We start from the raw sequence: 16,212 nt of genomic DNA on the forward strand, positions 1-16,212 counted from the left end.
CTGTTTAACTTGTGGGAAACAAATACCTCATAAAGATTTCCACTCTTACTGCTTACCTTGTTTAGGCCCAGACCACGACGTAGCAGCTTGTCTAGCCTGTGCTTCTTTTAACCGACGGACGCTTAGACGTCGGTCGGAATTTGCTGAGCAGTTTTTCGGCACTGATTTTGCTTATATTATGCCGTCGGATCCTCCGACTTCACAAATATCCAAAAAACGCAAGGAAAAGGACCGACACTCGCGGTCCGCGGTTTCGGCCGAAACCGCGGTTAAGCCAACCGCGAGTGTCTCGGTTTCGGCTGAAACCGAGCAAACGGTTCTTCCTTCAGCCGAAAACATGCCTTCTACCGAGGTCTCTTCTAACCTGGTGGAATCGGCTTCTGAAATCCAACCTGCAGTTGCGGTTTCTCAGGAATTATCTGATACTATTCCCTTGGATATTTCAACTCCTGCACGTGGAGCTGCTAGGCCTCCTGCAGCCATGTCCATTAAGGCCTTTGCCAGGGCTAAAGCAGCTAAAGCTACAAAAACTGTACCTGTTAAGACCCCCTCTCACAGGCCCAGCTCCAGTTCCCAAATGCTTTCTCTGGCAGAGGATCTCATTTCTTTAATCCGGGGATCCCAACCTCATCCAGACAGGGCCTCTCATCCACCTCCAAAGAAGAGGCCTAGAACAGAGCCCCCTGAGCCAGTGTCCACAGATGATTCCTCTGATGATTCAGATAATACAGACCCTCCAGAGGCTCCTTATTCCCCTTACGAAGACTCTGATGCTGAAGAGTCCATCCCTTCTGCCTCTCCACCCGAGGAATTTTCCTTTGGGGAAACCTTGCATGCTATGAGGGAACAATTTCAGTGGCAGGGCCAAGATTTTTCAGACTCCAGGAAAAGGCTTAGAACCTTTTTGCATTTACCACAACATAGGCCTTTAGCTATACCTCCAGTTCTTTCTGTTGTAGATGATGCATTTAATGATGCTTGTACTGCTCCTGATTCATTACCTCCGGCCCCTGCTAAGCCCGATAGGTTCTACAGGGTCCCGGACACACATCACCATTTATACAAGGCTCCTTTTGCAGATCCCGAGACTATCTCCCAGGGGCCTAAGGCTGTAGCAACTACCTCTGCTAAAAATCCCCTCCCCTCTGAAAGGGAATCCAGGTCCTTAGAGAGATGGGGTAAAAAAGTTTACACTTCTGCTAGTCTGTCAGCTAGGGCCTTGAACTGTCAATTTCATATGATCCAATATCAAGAATTTATGCTAGACCAGTTAACTAAAAAACTGTCCTCTGATGAACCTTTAGATAAGAAGTATGTTCAGGAAATGGTACATAACATTCAGCAAGTTAGTAACCATTCTTTAAAATGCGGCTATGATGCACTGGAGGCTTCCTTTAGATCAGCCATGACTGGCACAGTTATCAGAAGGCATGCATGGTTGAAAGAGCAGGCCTTACCGGACCATGTCAAATCAAAACTATTAGATGCTCCCATGGACAAGGCCAATTTATTTGGTTCTCCTGAACAACAGGTACTGAAGAAGATGGAAGAGAAGGCAAAATCTGTACAAACAGTGAAATATTTCTTACAGGTCCAACCTCCAAGGTTTAGCAGGAATTGGCCCTTTCCAGACTCCTCTAAAGCACAGAGAGGCAGGAATAGGCATTCAAGAGGCAGAAACCAATCCAGGGGTGCCTACAGAGGGGACGCCAGTGGCAGGGTAACAACCAGCGAGGCACAGACGCAGCCACCACCACTGCAACAGGACAATCACAGTGACTTGGCTCTGGCACCGCCTACCAGGGAACAACTAGAAGCACCCTTAGGCGGAAAGCTAGCTTTATTTTCAAAGAACTGGCATTACATCACAAGGGACAAGTGGATTTTGCAAACTATAGACCAAGGTTACAGGTTTCATTTCCATACTCTACCAGGAAAGAGAGGAATGCCAAACCTACCACCAACTCAAAAGGCAGAAGCTCTAAAACAAATATCTCAATTATTAAGGATGAGAGCTGTGGAAATGGTACCATCTATGGAACAAGGAAAGGGATTTTACTCCAGACTCTTCCTGGTACCAAGAAAAGAGAGCAAATGGAGGCCTATTCTCGACCTGTCCGCTTTAAACACATTCCTCATTGTTCCAAAATTCAAAATGCTGACTCTACAGCAGCTTCTTCCCATGCTGGGCAAGGAGTCTTGGCTGGTAACTCTAGATCTCAAGGAGGCATACCTGCACGTCCCCATACGACCAAATTGCAGAAGATACCTCAGATTTCTTGCAGGATCAGAGCATTATCAATTCTCAGCATTGCCCTTTGGCTTATCTACTGCACCCAGAGTGTTCACGAAATGCCTGGCATCAGTAATTGCTCATTGCAGGCTTCAGGGAATCCAAATTTACCCCTACCTGGACGACTGCCTGATACAAGCGGACAACAAAAACAAGCTAACAGAAGACTTACAAAGAGTCATTCACCTGCTACAAGCCCTGGGATATACAGTCAACTTAAAAAAGTCAAGACTGACACCATCCCAAAGAATAACCTTTTTGGGTGCAGAGCTGGACACATCAAAGCAAATGGCATTCCTAACTGTAGAAAAACAAGAGCAACTACCTCTCTACTTCTTGGCATTAACAAAGCAGAACCATCTAACAGCAAGAAAAGTACTACAAGCCCTGGGCTTCATGGCATCGTGCATAATACTGGTCCCTCATGCCAGACTGCATATGAGAAAGCTACAGTGGTACCTAAAGAATTTATGGTCTCAACACAAGCACAGCCTAGAAACCAAAATTCCAATAATCCCATGCCTGAAGCAAGAGTTCCTATGGTGGGCTCAGGCCTGTCAATCAAACACAGGATTGCCCTTCTACAGCATTCAACCAAGCCAAACCATCACGACGGACGCCTCAGACCTCGGTTGGGGGGCCCACATGCTGGACAGGTGCATACAAGGCTTATGGACTCAAGACCAGCTGCACCTGCACATAAATCTAAAGGAAATGCTGGCAGTAAAATTGGCAATCCAGACATTCAGACCATTTCTGCGAGAAGGTCAGTTGATGATAAGGACAGACAACACCACAGTTATGTGGTACATCAACAAACAGGGAGGCACACATTCATACCCTCTATGCCGGATGGCACTGGACCTATGGAATGTGGCTCTGAGCTACAACATTCAGTTACAAGCAATTTTTGTACTGGGAAAAGAAAACATTCTAGCAGATATATTAAGCAGGACTACCACGGATGCCCACGAATGGATGCTGCATCCGGACATCTTCAAAGCCATTACAAGAAAATGGGGACTCCCAGAAATAGACTTATTTGCGTCCCCACACAATCACCAGCTAAAGAAATTCTGCACACGGACGTACCACCCACTTGCTTGGAAGGTGGACTCCCTATCTTTCATTTGGAAAAACCTGACAGCATATGCATTCCCACCACTTCCTTTGATGCACAAGGTGCTATTGAAGATCAAAGAGGACCGTCCAAGGATCATTCTGATAGCTCCAGACTGGCCAAGGCAACATTGGTACCCATTACTAAGGAGCATGTCTCGGGAACAAATATGGACACTACCCCTGGTTCCATTGCTGTTAACACAGAACAACTACAACATCCTGCATCCAAACCTGAAAACTCTGCAGCTGACTGCCTGGAACATTACATAAGATCAATTAACCCAAATTTATCCCAAAGGGTTAAAGACATTATCCTTGAGGCTCGCAGACCCTCAACAAGAAAAAATTATGCAGCAAAATGGAAAAGATATCTCATTTGGAGTACTGCAAAGGGAGAAGATGTGTCACTGGTAAACATAGCCAACATCCTGGAATACTTGGCAGAGCTCTTCCACACAGGCCTGTCCTATTCCTCCATCAAGATACATGCATCAGCTATTTCAGCAGAATACAGTTTGGATCCTCCTGTCTTCTCACATCCTGTGCTCAGGCAGTTTCTGAGAGGAATTAAAAATGTAAAACCTCCTAGGAAACCACCATTGCCAGCATGGGACTTGAACTTTGTGGTAGAAAAATTGACACTTCCTCCTTTCAAACCAGCAGCAACAGCAGAATTACAATACTTATCATGGAAGACTGCTTTTCTGCTGGCAATCACTTCAGCAAGAAGGGTATCTGAACTACAGGCATTAATGGCAGTGCAACCCTTCCTGTTCTTCCATCAAGATAGAGTGTCCATGAGAACAAATCCTACATTTATGCCTAAGGTGGTATCCAGAGTGTCTTTAAATCAGTCTAACCACCTACCTACATTCTTCCCCAACCCACAGAACAGGGGAGAAAGACTGTTGCATACCTTGGATGTACATAGACAGTTACGCTACTACCTGGACAGGACCAAGAGCAATAGAAAAACTGACCAGCTTCTGGTAGCATATGCAACAGGAAGGGAAGGAAAAGCAATTTCAAAACAGACAATCTCCAAGTGGATAGGAAATTGCATTAGATTTTGTTACTCCTACCATGGAAAGAAAACCCCAGAGAACATCAGGCCTCACTCTACAAGGGCTACAGCCACTACCACAGCTTTCTTACGAGGAGTGGCTACCAAGGACATTATAGAGGCTGCTACTTGGACCTCCGTGCATACATTTGCCAAGCATTATAATTTACCTTTATACTCTAGATCCCGAGCAGGGTTTGCCACTGCTGTTTTGCAAGGGATCCTAACTACACCATAATCTCTATTTTTTCCTCCTCCCCTAGTTTGGCTATGGTATTCTACCCATTTGTAAGGACTGCAGATGCATCCCTGAAGGACATAGTACAGTTTTGTACCTACCATAAATGTAGATGTCCGATAGGAATTACCCACCCGCCTTCCCCTCTGTGGTACTCCTAGGGTATTTGCCCATCTTATAGCTAGCTGGGGGGGGGGTCTATTATGGTGTATTTGTTTGTATATATGTACATACATGCTTATTTTTTGTGTTTGCTCTCTACTATTTGGAAACATTGGCATTTATCCAAATTTAGCCTTCCAAGAGGGCACCTGGCATCTGGGGCAAGAAACACTGAGGAAAATGGCGTCGGCTGATGCCTTTATACCCGAAGAACTGCAGCTATGACGTCGGGTGAAGTGCGACACCAGCCGAGGCCAGACCCAGACTTTGGAATCCGGCCGATTGAAGGGCTGCCTGACGACAGGACAACCCATTTGTAAGGACTGCAGATGCATTCCTATCGGACATCTACATTTATGATAGGTACAAAACTGTACTTTTTCTTTTGCGATCGGAACAGTAAAACCCAGGGCACATTTGTCTCAAATATGTCTGAAAGGTTAACATTACAGAAAGGGATTTTTTAGGGGTATTATTCATAGTTAGAATTAGCAGGCGTTAGTAAGATGGGCTTTGCCCCCCCTCCACATTGCTTTATACCGGCTAACCCTTACCCACACACTTTACCTTTTCATGTCAGTGTTATAGAAAGGGTTTTTTAATCTGTACAAGTTTGACACACATGCAGACACACATCATGCACACATTACACTTAACTATGACCTCACATAACCCTATCTAAACCCTGCTACACTCGCACAAATGCTCCCTTCCCAATGCTGAAAACCTTCACAACATCTAAAGGTTTCAACATTACTGTCCCGAGCCTGCACTTGTCTTGCCAGCAAACATGTGCTGCTCTGTTCGTGTGATATTTTTACATTTTAAACAGAAGACTACAACAAAATTCAGTCATTTAGTCCATTGATGAACAGCCAAGTCGATGGAGTAATTGACACCCATGTGTATACCAACAGAAGTAGTTATTTTCTGTAAAAAGTGATGAGATGAACTTGTCTTTGCTACTGTCCATTGGTCCCTCTAAATTTTCACCTTACATTCCATTATTGCGTACATTCTAAATTTGAGTTGGCCTTTTAGAAACTGTGAGATTGAAAAAAGAAGTGATCTTTTATTGGAGAAAAAAATGTTTTGCAGCTGAATTTGCTACTTCTGCAAGACTTGTTGTAGAAACTATGGGTGAAGTCCGATAGTGACTAGATAGAAACTTGAAGGAAATCTGTATGCATGATACTACTGTTGGTGTACTGTTTCTGTAATAGGTGCGTGGTATACTTGGTGTTTTGTGCTATTATGTTTTTGCAGCAGACCTCTCTGATCTTTGTTGATAATTAAAGTTAGTTTCTTCATGAACTGTTTTATGTACATCTGAAGCTCTTACAAAGACTGTTTAGCAATCTATTGGGGAAGAAGCTTGTCAACATTTTGTAAAACACTTTAAGAAGAATCCATAGAGCCATATGAGTATGGATTGTCTTTCCAAAGAGGTCCTAAAGAAAACTATTCAGAGGATATTCAGTTTTCTGCTGGTCTAGTATCTGCAGCTATCCTTTTATAATTGGTCTCGTAAAGGAGTCACGATTGTGAGGCATTTTTCCACTGCATGTAACCGGGTTATGATTGTAATGTGGTTGTGTTTCTTGAATATATCCGCTCCGTGGAATACTTCCCTGCAGGTTTGAAATCCATATGTTAAAGCTTAGAGCTGACCAAGAGAATTTGGACATTGCCAGATTTATGCTGTGGCGAATACTGCAGTTTTTATATATATAGTCTTAGGATTAAATGCAGGTCCTCAAGGAGTTGGTGTACAATCCTCTGATACGAGTGTTATGCATTTTTCCAATGTTGTATGCTCGTATGTGTGTGAAGAATCGAAAGAGGTGTTGAGCTGAAGTGAACAAATCTATATAATTTGTTTCATCACTGTGTTCTACACTTGGCAAATCCACAGGGAATTGTGTGCTGTCACAGACTGTCCTGAGTAGAACTCTCACAAGGTAGTCCTGCCTTCTTGCCATTGTTTGATTTGTGGAATATTTAGAGCTTTCAGTATGCAGCTTTACAGATTGCTGCAGCAAGATGTCACTTATTACTAAGCTTAAATTAGTAAATATTTTAATTTATGTGAATATTTGTTTAGACACATTTCTGGAGTATTTTGCAGCCGTGTTAAATTTCAATATGCTGCTCAGCTGACCTGATTTTTTTATGACGTAATATAAGGGTCACAAAAGAGTAACATTACTTGCATTAGCTGGAGTGCTTAGGAATGAATGTGTCCTTCTTGTTCATTATTTTAACGTATTAGAGCTAGCTCTGTGTCTAAAGGGAAAGCAGGAGGGTAATACTGAGCTGAAGATACTTATGAGTAGGAAAAGCTTAGCTGGTGCAAAGAAGCAAACATCTTCAGTGAATTCCTTGCCTCTTCCACCATTTTCTTTTTCAAAGGTAGAGTACAGTCTTGGGGGTTTAAAATGAAACGAAAGTAGCAGGTGACAGCAGGATAAGCTTAGAAAAGGAACTTGTCAAGTTAAAAGGGAGATAAGGTGGAAGATTCAAACAAAAAATAAGATTCAAGCAAATAGTTCAGAACTCTTCAGTTGGTCGTTCAGTTGCTGTGACAAGCTCCAGAGGGCTGAAGATAAGGTACTGTGATATGGTTTTGTGACATTAAAATTAATTTATAAAGGGTTCACTTTTTGTCTAATAATGTTTGTTAATGAGGGATGAAAATACTTGCTCTGGTCAGTAAATGACTGTTTTTTTTCAGTCTATTGATGTCTCGTTTTATGTGAAAACTGCACAATATGCACATTCTTTGTACATATTAACCTTAAGTTTTCAAAGCAGTGGGTAATTTGTCTGTCAAAAAGTTTGTCGCTTTAGGATGTTTTATTGTGAATAATATGAAGAAGTTGATCAATTTTATCAGTCATGATTTCTGCAACTGTTTAAAGTTTAAGCCAGTGTTAATGTGGCAAGAAAGAATTCTGCTTATGTAATGTTTGTGAAAGTGAAGTTAGAGTGGAACCACTTTTTAGAAAGGTGATATTGGGTTATCCAAGCAGAGACATTTGAATCATGCTGCTTTATGCTCAGGAGTTTAGTTCAAGCAACTGGAGTAAGAACAAAAGTCATTTTTATTTAGACATGCATTTAATTCCAGCCAAGCTGCCATTATAGTCTTCCTGTACTGGCCACACTAGTCACATTAATAAGATAAATATTGTAGCACCATTGCTACCATCTAGTTTATTTTATTTTGCATTTGTTGACTGGGCTAGTCTAACTGGATATATGTCCATTTTCAGTAGAGGCCTGGGGAGATGAGCTCTGAGAGAACAAATATCAAAAACAAACAGCTCATATACACACACAATTCATAAACAACTATTAACAGATAAAATGAACTTTAAAGGAATAGTTCAGAGATTATCATATAAGGTTGACAATCCATTCATAGTACAGAGTAATGCAGTTACAAACACAGACAACAGGTTGTTACATAAAAGAAAAAGAAGGCATGTTAAGCAATAGTTACTGTAGTAAAAGGTAGTTTCAATGATTTTAAGCTTGAAGATGCAAATAAGGGAGTATAGTAGGACTAGGGAATGTTGTATGCAAGGAGAGTAGGACTTGATTAGAGAGAAGAGGATAGGCAGAGGCAAGATAGAAGAGCTAGTTGCTTAGTCAGGCTTTGTACACGGGCACAACCAGAGTGATTTGAGGAAGAGTTTGTTTACTTTTGAAGTGATATAGAGAGCAATGAGGAAAGTTCTAGGTTCCAGGATTTTCCAGCAGTAGTAGAGAAGAAAGAGTCCCCAGCTCTGCTGGATTTTGTAATATCTACAAGCAGTTTGTGTGATGATCGTAGGGTCTTTAGATTGGTATAGGGAGTGATGAGGGTAGAACGTATGGGAGTATTTGTTGGTTGGTAAAGGGTCTTATGGGCAATGGTCAGTTGGTGGAAATTGACTTGATTTTGCAGTTCAAGCCAACCAAGCTGCTTTAGATTATAACAGTGGTGGGTTCTGAAAGGGTTTCCTGTTGCAAATCTGGCTATGTTATTGCAGGAATGTTCCATTTTACTGAGGTTGTTTTTAGATAGATTTGTATATATGGGTGAGGCATAGAGGAGAGTAGAGATTAGATGAGTGTGAGCAATAAGTTATTCTAGCTGAAGGAGAAAGGAAGGGTGGCTTGACCCTATAGAGAGAGACAATGTTTTTGTTAACAGTTTTTAAAGTATTATTGATATGGGTGTCAAAGTTGAGTTTGTCATCTGTGGTGATGCCTAGTAGTTTTGTTGTAGGTTCTGGGGATACGAGAGTGCCATTGTTGGATGTTACAGTGAAATCTGTAGGGGAAGACCTATACGTAGGAGTAAAAAGGAGGAGCTTAGTTGTTTTGGGGTTCAGGAGGAGACAGCGCTGTGAAAACCATTTTTCAACTGTGTTAAACACTGTTTGGGTAAGGGAGTGAAGTTCAGATGTGGTTGAGGATAAGCATACAAGAGTGGAGTCTGCGTATTGGATGCATGTCACTTGGGGAATTGCTAGGTGAAGATCATTGATAAATAAAGTGAACAGTAAGAGTCCTAAGATGGACCCCTGAGGGACACCAAGTATAACTGGCAGGTGGGTAGATAGAATTCTCTGTTTTCCAAGTAGGATTTGAGAACCATTTTATAGCAGGTTTATCTAGTGACAGGGATGTAAGGATATGTCAAAGTATCTGGTGATTTACCATATCGAAAGCTTTTGACAGATCGATGAACAAAGCAGAGGACAGAATATTTTGGTTTCGTTTTTTGTTGATCTGGTCTGTAAAGGAGAGAAGGGCAGTAGTAGTGTTGTGGGAAGGTCTGAAACCATGTTGACAGCTGGATAGCTGGTGGTGTAGCATTTGCTTGTGGATACATTTCTCCATGATCTTTGCCAAAGGGGAAAGTAGGGCTATGGGACGGTAGTTGAAGTCAGTAGAGCTTCCACCTTTATGTAGGGGGATAATATGGGAGACTTTCCAGATACTTGGGATGTGTCCTTCAGTGATGGTTCTGTTAATCAGGATTGAAATGGGATAGGCAATGGATTTAGCTACCTTTTGTAGATATTCAGCAGATAGCTGGTCTGCTGAAGGAGAGGCTGGTTTCAGTTTTTGGATTAGGGTGAGAATATATGTTGTTGGGACTGGTTGGAAGTGAAATGGAGGGGATTGGGTGGAGTCTAAGTTAGATGTAGGAAAGTCTTGAGGTGATAACTGACTGGCAAGTGTTTGAATGGCTTCAGTGAAAAAGGTATTAAAGGCATTTGCAGTATGCTTGGGATTTTCCTGGTCTGTGCCTTGTGGGTTTGGCGTGATGGATTGCCCTGGGTGTAATAGTTCGTTAATACACGCCCAGAACTTTTGTGGTTTATTATGGTAGGTTTGCTGGAATTGTAGGTAGTAATTTCTTTTGTCAGAGAGTATAAATATTTTTGTGTCATTTCTTAGCTGTCTGAAATATTGTTGGTCAAGTGGGTTTTTGTCATTCGCCATTTATTCCAATATTTGTTTCTAAGGTGGATTTTTTGCTTGGTTTCCTCTGAAAGCCATGGGGTGGATTTAGTTCCGATTCTGATAGAGCAGGTAGGAGCATGGCGGTCAAGTATAGCTGGGAAGTTGGAGTTAAAGTATTTAACAGCATCTTCCAAAGGGAGGTATGTTAAGGGAGACCAGTTACATGCTTTTAGTTCATTTTGGAAGAGCTCTGGGTTAAAGTTCTTTTTAGTTCTTACTGTCCTGCAAATGGTTGGAATGGGAAGATTGGTCTTATGCCTGATATAGGTGAGTTAGTGGTCACTCACATCATCAGGGAGAGTTCCAGCTCCATAGGTCTGGGGAGGATTATTTATGAGGATCCAATCTAAGGTACTTTCTTTCTTATTGGGTTTGTTTATCCTGGTAGGAGAGGTAATGGTTTGAGAGAAACCGAATAGATTGATGTGGGTGGTTGGGTGATCACTGCTGCAACATTTCCAGTCAATGATAAAATCACCTAGGATTATGGTTTCTTGGGGTAAGTTTTGAGATAACCAGCAAAGAATATCCTCTATGTTGGCACTGTTATTGGCAGGTGGTAGATAGATGCAGACAATATAAATAGATTTACTGTGAAGCCAAACTAAGTAAAACACATATAACCAAACGCTTCCAGCCCAAATCACAGCCAAAATATGAGACACCAACAAGTTGTGTTAGCGCTTTCATTCACATTTAATGCCAAGTGAACTTCTTCAGAAACAGCTTGCACATCCATACAACTCATATAAATACAATTAGCAATCAAATATTTACATAATTAATTAATTAAATTGATAATTTAAAGACATATACTAAATATTCTATAAACCATTTCTAGGTCAAAAATAATCACAGAAATGAATAAAAAATACATATTTTAAATCTTTGAATGTAAAAAATTTGATTTATCTAAAAAATTAATGAATTTGAATAACATATATTTAATAAAAAAATAGTGTGTGTTGTACTATCTATTTTCTAAAAAACATTTTAGGTTAATCACTTCATTTAAACCTGGGGCACTATCTGCCCCAAGAAAAAATTGCCAGAATGACTCTTTACATTCTAGCAAAATTTTTACATTTCCATTAAATACAGTATTTGACACATTATCCATGACAGAAAATGTGAACTTTTTAAACATACTACAAATGACTGAATGTCTGGCCAATGCGTTGTTGACATCTTTCTTTCTAATGGCTGACATATGCTCACGAATTCTAACCTTAAGTTCTCTCGTTGTCATGCCCACATAATAACTAGGACATGTCTGACACTGAGCAACATAAACTACCATCGAACTTTGGCATGTAAAAAATGCTTTGGACCAATGTGTGTATGACAAATGTGGAAAATGTATAGATGAAGAATTACTTATATGTCTACACTGTTTACATGTGTGACATGAGTACGTTCCTTTAGTTTTTATAATACTTTTTTTGTCAGCAACGTACCTGTCTTTACCTTCCAAAATTGTCTTAATATTAACAACCCTCTTAAAAGTGAAGCGAGGCTTTCTACCTACAGCGTTTGTCAATTCATGGTTACCTAATATTATTTTCCAATTATCTAGAATAATATCTTTGATAATCCACATTTCATTGCATATAGGCAGAATAAAAGCATTCACGAACTCCTTTTCAATCATGTGTTCTACATTGTCAGAATTATTATGTCTAGTCAAAATTAAACCTGAATTTAAAATAGGTCCTATTGTTGTATTGCGAAGTTGTAAAACTTCTTTTTCAATCAACAATAACCATGACTCTCCATATCCCCTGTTAATAAAGAAATTTCTCAATATTGACATCTCATTTTGAAAAACTTCAGTATCAGAGGTTAATCTACTCAACCTAATGTACTGACCTTTTATTACTCCTTTTTTCATATGATGAGGGTGTAAACTAGTTTGATGTAAATATTGATTCGTGAAAGTAGATTTCCTATATATTTTACTTGAAAAGGTCTGTGTGTGATGATCATAACTAAGTGATAAATCCAAAAAAGAAATGTCACTACCAAAAGCTCCAATGGTGAATTTCAAAAAACAAGTACTATTGTTTAAGAAAGAAACAAAATGTTCAAATTCTTCAAATGTTCCATGCCATAAAAAGAACAAATCATCAATATAACGAGTGTAAAAGACAATATTGTTGAAAAATGCACAATTTTCTATGAACCTGGTCTCCCACTGAGACATCACTAGGTTTGCATATGCTGGTGCTACACGTGCACCCATTGCTACACCTGCAATTTGTTGATAGAAGATGTTATTGAATGTGAAAAAAATTATTGTCTAAAATTAGTTCCATGAGTGTACAGATGGTATTGATTTTTGTTCCATCAAAATTGGTATTTTTAACAAGATATTCTCTTAAATATTCAATACCTATATTGTTGTCTATACATGTGTACAAAGACTGTACATCTAAAGTGGCCATAGCCAATTTAGAAACTGGCAATTTAAGTTCCCTCAGTTTTTCTAATAAGTGCCATGAATCCTTTAGATAGTATTTGGAAGCTTGTACAACTGGATTTAACATATAATCCAGCCATATTGAAATGTTCTCAGTTTTGTATTTGGCTGCTGATATTATAGGCCTAAATGGGGGATCTACTAGATCCTTTTGAAGTTTTGGTATGCCAAACATATTTCCCATTTTCGGAAATTCTATTAGTAAAAAGCTGTAGGTGTTATAGTCAATTTCTCCCTGACTAAAAATATCAAACAGGCTTATGTCTAGTTTAGAGAAACTGTTCCGGATATGTACACTGTCAACTACCTGGTATGTATCACCATCTTTTAACAAGTTCTCCATAGACCTGATGTAATGGGTATTGTCCATAATGACAATTTTACCCCCTTTGTCTGCCTTCATAACTCTAACTTGTTTGTTAGTTCTAAGCTCTTCCAAAGCCAAATATTCTGACTCATTGAAATTATTGTGATGATAAACAGGGTATATTTTCCTTATAGCTTCTTCACTAATATTTTGAAATATTTGCAAAGTATTAATTAATGGTGGATTGTATGTACTTGCCTTTTTGGGACCCAGATTTACATCATTACAATCTAAATCCTTCAAGATGTATCTCAAGTTAAGCTTCCTAAGGGTCAATCTGAGATCTATAATGGTTCTAGCCTTGTTGATGTTGTTAGAGGGAATGTATGAAAACCCTTTCTTCAACAGTTTGTGTACATCTTCAGATAAATGTAAATTAGACAAGTTGTGTATTTGTATTTCAAACTCATCACTAACATTACAATTTACCATCTCTTTTTGTTTCTCAATCTCCCCTTTGGTCTGTTCTGTGCAACCTTGGACCAAGTGGGGCCTCTTTTGTTTCCTTGTTTGTCCACTAAAAAAGGTCCACCTTGGGAAGTACCCTCACCTTTACTAGTGTCAATGTTCCTATTGTTGTTACCATTATTTTCATTAGCAGAGGCTACACTAATGTCCTGATCTATCACTTCCAAAATGTCTGTTATATTGGCATCAGTATCCATTTCAACTACTAAGGAATCAGTAACATCTCTTTGTATACAGCCATTTTTTGTATTAGTATCATTCTTGTGTACATTTCTTTTGACAATTTTATCACCAGGGGTTTTATTCTTACTGGTATTAGAAAGCCCCTTATTGTTGTTAAAAGATTTAACGTCTAAAACATATGCTGTTTCATTATTATACGCAGTAACGTCTCTAATGAGTTTCCTTTGTTTCCTGCTGACAATAGTTGCTTTGTGTCTATCAGCTTTTGCCGTAATCCCGGCATACAGACCAAAAAGCACAGAAAAACAGGAAAAATTCTTAACTTTTTCATCTAATTCAAAAAGCTTGTCTTTAACTGTCTCAATTTGAATCTTGTAATGCTTAACCAAAATGTTCAACATTTCGATACCAAAGTCATTGAAAAAGGCCAAAAGTTCGGTAAACAAGGCGTCGTCATAGTTGACTGAGTTCGGAAACTTATTAAAACGAAGTCCCTGTGGGACACATTTCCTCTTAACGCATTCCGATAAATAAGATATCTCAATGTCCAAAGTTACATAACGTAGCACAAGTTTTTCAAGCTCGTAAATACAAGCCCTACAATTCCTTTGATTATTGTACTCAGTGTCAGTAACAGTACTTACTGCTTCTTTATCTGCAGTTGCTTTAACAGTCGAGAAGGGATTCTCCGTTTCTCTAACTAAGTAATCCACCACACTATCCGGACCTACGAAAGGGACCCCATTCGCTTCACCTCCACTTCCGTCATCCTGTGTGCTGGCCAATGTATTCCGATTACCGCATGGATTGCGGTCGATAGTAAGCGGAATGCTTGTTTTAGCAGTACCGTCAAGACCCTTTTTGATAGCAGAAACAATAACATCCGAAAGTTGCTCCTGGAACTGGATGAAACCTTCAGGCAACGGATGAGTGGATAACTCCAATAAGGTGTCTTGTGACATATTCAAGGCTCGAATTCAACCAGAAAACGTAGGAAACACAAACGCAAAAGTACTGTGAAGCCAAACTAAGTAAAACACATATAACCAAACGCTTCCAGCCCAAATCACAGCCAAAATATGAGACACCAACAAGTTGTGTTAGCGCTTTCATTCACATTTAATGCCAAGTGAACTTCTTCAGAAACAACTTGCACATCCATACAACTCATATAAATACAATTAGCAATCAAATATTTACATAATTAATTAATTAATTAAATTGATAATTTAAAGACATATACTAATCCACCACACTATCCGGACCTACGAAAGGGACCCCATTCGCTTCACCTCCACTTCCGTCATCCTGTGTGCTGGCCAATGTATTCCGATTACCGCATGGATTGCGGTCGATAGTAAGCGGAATGCTTGTTTTAGCAGTACCGTCAAGACCCTTTTTGATAGCAGAAACAATAACATCCGAAAGTTGCTCCTGGAACTGGATGAAACCTTCAGGCAACGGATGAGTGGATAACTCCAATAAGGTGTCTTGTGACATATTCAAGGCTCGAATTCAACCAGAAAACGTAGGAAACACAAACGCAAAAGTACTGTGAAGCCAAACTAAGTAAAACACATATAACCAAACAACTTGCACATCCATACAACTCATATAAATACAATTAGCAATCAAATATTTACATAATTAATTAATTAATTGCCCCAAGAAAAAATTGCCAGAATGACAACGCATTGGCCAGACATTCAGTCATTTGTAGTATGTTTAAAAAGTTCACATTTTCTGTCATGGATAATGTGTCAAATACTGTATTTAATGGAAATGTAAAAATTTTGCTAGAATGTAAAGAGTCATTCTGGCAATTTTTTCTTGGGGCAGATAGTGCCCCAGGTTTAAATGAAGTGATTAACCTAAAATGTTTTTTAGAAAATAGATAGTACAACACACACTATTTTTTTATTAAATATATGTTATTCAAATTCATTAATTTTTTAGATAAATCAAATTTTTTACATTCAAAGATTTAAAATATGTATTTTTTATTCATTTATGTGATTATTTTTGACCTAGAAATGGTTTATAGAATATTTAGTATATGTCTTTAAATTATCAATTTAATTAATTAATTATGTAAATATTTGATTGCTAATTGTATTTATATGAGTTGTATGGATGTGCAAGTTGTTTCTGAAGAAGTTCACTTGGCATTAAATGTGAATGAAAGCGCTAACACAACTTGTTGGTGTCTCATATTTTGGCTGTGATTTGGGCTGGAAGCGTTTGAATATAAATAGATTTGTAAGTGTTGATATGGAGTTTGGAAAAAAGAATTTCAGCATTAGAGGTGGTTTAG

At 39.2% G+C, this 16,212-nt stretch overlaps 1 protein-coding gene across 1 annotated transcript in view; it reads left to right on the top strand.

Moving 5' to 3' along the window:
• ABT1 (activator of basal transcription 1) overlaps positions 1-16,212 on the top strand; it is a 499,518-nt gene that overhangs the window by 423,491 nt on the left and 59,815 nt on the right. The gene's annotated exons all lie outside the window — the stretch shown is intronic.

This window comes from Protopterus annectens, chromosome 8.part0 (assembly GCF_019279795.1).
Source record: "Protopterus annectens isolate FY-2018-M chromosome 8.part0, PAN1.0, whole genome shotgun sequence".
Lineage (NCBI taxonomy): Eukaryota > Metazoa > Chordata > Ceratodontiformes > Protopteridae > Protopterus > Protopterus annectens.